At 37.5% G+C, this 4,414-nt stretch overlaps 1 long non-coding RNA gene across 1 annotated transcript in view; it reads left to right on the top strand.

The window, feature by feature from the left end:
- The window catches only part of LOC109299662, a 473,863-nt gene that overhangs the window by 382,684 nt on the left and 86,765 nt on the right, over positions 1–4,414 (top strand). Inside the window, exon 4 of the long non-coding RNA XR_002097949.1 lies at positions 3,577–3,653. This is a non-coding gene — a long non-coding RNA (uncharacterized LOC109299662). The remainder of the gene's footprint in view (positions 1–3,576; positions 3,654–4,414) is intronic.

Here is a 4,414-nt window from a genome sequence, read left to right as displayed (position 1 = left end):
TAAAGCTCCCCGTACGAGATCAGCCAACCTGGAAGAGAATCAGGACTAAGCTAAATCATACCGTACCATTGCATCTCTTTTTGAGGAAAAGGAACTCTGTGACTGATAATTGTTGAATGTTATGAATAATCTATTAATAGCGTAATTGAAGAAAAGAAATCCTAGAATTTCTCTCATCAACAGTTTGCCTAGCTGAAAGGAGAAACAGATTTAACTAGAACCCCAAACATGTTTATAAACTAACTAATAACCCCAGAGACCTGTAAAACTAAAAGTCATGACACAGTATCATTGAACGATAACAACAGACGTTGAATTTAGCCAACAGAGAGGTTCAAGAATTTGAGTCATCTTTACTTCAGCTTGCCCTGACAGGTTTAATGTCTTTATCCCCTTTCTAATCAGTATAATACTCATCCATGGTTGTGGCTCCTATAGCCATGACACCACTGATCAGAGTCCAAACAAAATGCCTGATTTTTTGGAGGAAGACCTGTGGACCTTAGAAATTTCTTCCAAGCTTGAGAGTAGGAGGTGAGTTTGTAGAAATCTTGTACAAAATCTCATGCAAAATCTCTGTGCAGAAATTTACTGTGCAGTAAATTCATGTGCAGTAAACTACTCCTGGATGTGCATCTACATGTGTGCCCAGGGCATGAGCAAATTGCACCTGATGGGAGCCGTGTAGTCCAGGGCTGCACAGAGCTCAGAGCTCCAGGGGTAGCTCAGGTCTCAAGCTCTGCATGACCCAGAGCTTCCTCCAGACCAGGACCAGCTTGCCTTTCACCCTCCCTGAATCTCAGAACTAAGCCCCAAGCTCCATGCTGCCCAGAGCTGTCTTTGGAGCCAGGGACTGCTCCTTCCCTGCCCCCAAGAGCTCAGGACTAAGCTAAGTAGTTGTGTCCCCCTGCTGCCAGGGCTGATCAGGAGCAGTTTGCTCCCAGGCCAGCATCTACATGTGCAGTTAGATGCATTAATGTAAAGCGCCATCAGGTAGTACCTGTATCTATTGATACTACCCAATGGTGCTTTACATTAATCTACTATGCACTAATAGTAGCACGCATATTCATGGTGATGCTTTACTGCACATTAGTGTAATGCGCAGTAAAGTGCATGTGTAGACATGCCCACTGACAGTATAGAAGGGCCATAAAATCCCCAAACACAGCTAGGGAGGTATTCTTCCTTGTTAGAAATCAGTGTGATTAACTACAACCTGTCTAGTTAGTGCTACTGAGGCAGAAGTAGGGAGTCAGGCTGGGGGAGATGCAGTGAACACTGTCATGTCAATTTTTTGTATTGCTGCTGCCTTATATTCACTTGGGATACTGTTAACCACCTGAATTTTACATATGTATTACTGGTGCCATTTCTGGTGTCTGCAGCAGTACAGAATTACAAGGGTATAAAAATAGCTTAAAGCCATCTTTTTCCCAAATTGTGATTTTTTTTTTTTTGAGTTGCAGCTCTCAAAGGAAGCATAGTCAGACAGTGTGCATGGGTGTGTGCAATTAATGGGTAAAATGCACACATGCTCACCCTACGTTTATTCTTCCTTTTTCCCCTAGCCTGCAGTCTCTATTGATGAAATTGATTTATGGATTTTACAAATATAACATTAATGTTTGTAGCTTTATTTCTTCTATCTTGAGTACAGGGACTCACTTAGAATTGGTATATGTGAGCCTGAAGTGCTTTTTTTGGTCTCGGAATCCATGATCCTTTCTGTTCTTTCACTGCCTTCCTTTTCTATTTTTTTGGAATCTCTGCATTTCTCCTTAGGTTTCATTTCTTTTAAATTTTTCCTACCATTAACTCATGTGCCTCTCATCTTTTCTCCCTTATTTTCTATTTCTTCATTCACACATTCTGTCATCCCCTTTTATCTGTCTACACACTCCTCTGGCCTTGTGGTCTTTTTCACCCTGTTTGATCTCCCTATATTCATGCTACAACTGAGCAAACACTTTTCTTCACCTGTGAAGTTTGCTAGCTAATTTATTTATGATGATTTTCTTATATGTAACAGGGTACCATGGCATTTTATTCACTACCTGGGACAACCTATATGATTAAATATCACTCAAAGTATCTGTGTAAAAAGACATTCTTTTTTTTTTTTTGAAATTCAGAGGTTTTATTTAAAACCTTTTTCATACAAAATAGTCTAGAATACAAATTATTTGACAACTGCATATTAGTTCTTTGAAATAACTACCAATGCTAGGATGGAATATAAAGCATCACCTTTCACATTTTTGCTGTTGAAATTTGGGTGACTTGTTAAGGTGTTGGATTTGTATGTGTGTTTTTTTTCAATATAAAATTCTTAACTACCTGGTATGTTTTATTGCCTTTTATTAACACATGAATGGTAAGCAGCATGGTAAAAGTGGTGTCTATTTGTTCCAAAAAAGATTCCATTCATCATTTAATGATTTTAGTGTATTTTGGAAATTCTGAAAATGCAAGCAATAAGCCAGATTTAGACTAGAAGCTAGCAGACAACCATAGGTTAGAAAAACAAGAAAATAGATATCTCTTTAATGGAAGGAAGTTAGATTCAGCATATACATTGGTACATAGGTGTGGTAAAGAAGCCCCAAAACATAGGCAATATTTCGATAAAAATAATACAGAAACATTACATACTAACCAACCATAAAGGGCTTATCACTTAAGTTTCTTTTACTCCTGAGAAGTGGTCACTAATGATAATGAGATAATGATTGAAGTGGAGTGTTCCAAAGCAGAGGGGTAGTAGAGATCTTTTCTCATGTCCTGAGCTTCAGCACCAAAAAAATTGTGAGGATAATTTGTTTTACTACATTTCATCAGGCAGAAAGAATCATTAAAAGACTATCAAAAACTAGTTCACTTGATACAAGTTTAACCATACTTTTCAGCCACCAGAACCTCGTCTCTCATAGACGCTCACAGCATCGCTTTTCAACAGTGCTCCAGCCAAAATACAGTATGTAGGCATGGATGAACTTGCTTTACTTCATTTCAGACTTGTCTGAACTTAGTGGCTTAGTATATTTGATTTTAATGTTCTTGAGTTTGCATTTCAGTTAGGATAGACTAAGGGAAAAGGGAGGGAGATGAGACAAAATTCAATGCAAAAATAATTTGAAAAACAAGCACGAAAAACTTGATTCTGTTTGTGTATGTCACATGCAAGGAACATTTTTTTTTCTCAAAACCTGCCATGTTCTGGGCACAAAGTCTTCTGTTTAGTTAGAAAATCACGTTTAGTTTTATATTTTCTTAGAATGAAAAAATGTCTATAAGAAAAAAATGCCTCAAGGCTGAATTAGTTTCATGAGCTGCATTTGAGAGGTTCAGGGCGCTTTGAGCTCCATGAACCTATCATAGTACCCATCATAACTGTGATGGAAGGACACTACATTTATGATGTTAATGCCAATAACTTGTGCTTACATCTAATACTCCCACCTTCAGTGTCTTCTTTGTTACTACTTTGTCTGACTAAATGGTCTTGTTATACACATAGTGAGCAGTGCATGTTAACAATTAATACTAATTTTCCTGTAATGTTTTTGTTTTTAGGGAGCTTTCAGCATCCTGAAACTTGAGAGGATTAGAGTGGCCAAGGAGTAGATTGGCATCAGTTTTAAACATTTAAGGTATGAAAAAATGCAGTAATTAATCCTTTTCTATCAACTAGCAGTACTAGCAAACAGGTAGGTGAAGTGATTTATTTGCATCTGGCTTTCTAGTATTTTATTTCAAAATCAAAACACATAAATTTGTAATAAGAGATCTTATGACATGAATATCTACTTCATCCCCTAGCAAAATCTGCCCATCTTTCAGTTAAATCACTTAGTAGTCGAGTTTATTTGCTGTGGTGGCCATACAATCTATGCCTAGTGTTTGCTATTTCTGTGTACATATTTATATATTTTAACCAAACTAGCTTGGCCACTATTTCATGAGCAGGGATCCTAGTTTTCTGTTTAAAAATCACAATTTTGTTTGATAAAAAATCCCAAGTTCTCTGATTAAACACCATTATATGTAGATATCAATTGCTTGGCACACAGTATAGGGAACGTTAGACACTTGGACATAACAGCCCCTGGGGAGATCATGGATAGCTGTTCTACTCTATTTTGAAGACTAATTTGGTCCTGGAGTAAAGACATGATTTAAAGAAGAGCTGTTCTCCTCTCCTTGGTGGTATGCCAAGTGCAGATAGGTCCAGTCAGGTTTTATCATCCTCTAAGTTCATTTTATTTACATTTTTAATTTAGAATTTGTTCCACAGGTCTTAGTAGAGAAGGTTCTACTGAGTCTCTTGCCTTGATGGTTGAAACTCCCACATCACCTTCACTAGTCTCAAGTCTCCAGTCTGTATATTCTTGCTCTCTTGATCAAAATGTTG

Source organism: Gavialis gangeticus, unplaced genomic scaffold (assembly GCF_001723915.1).
Source record: "Gavialis gangeticus isolate Ggan-Ray unplaced genomic scaffold, GavGan_comp1, whole genome shotgun sequence".
NCBI classification, from domain to species: Eukaryota; Metazoa; Chordata; order Crocodylia; family Gavialidae; genus Gavialis; species Gavialis gangeticus.
Note: the sequence above shows the minus strand (reverse complement) of the source record. Positions and strands in the feature narration are given on the sequence as shown.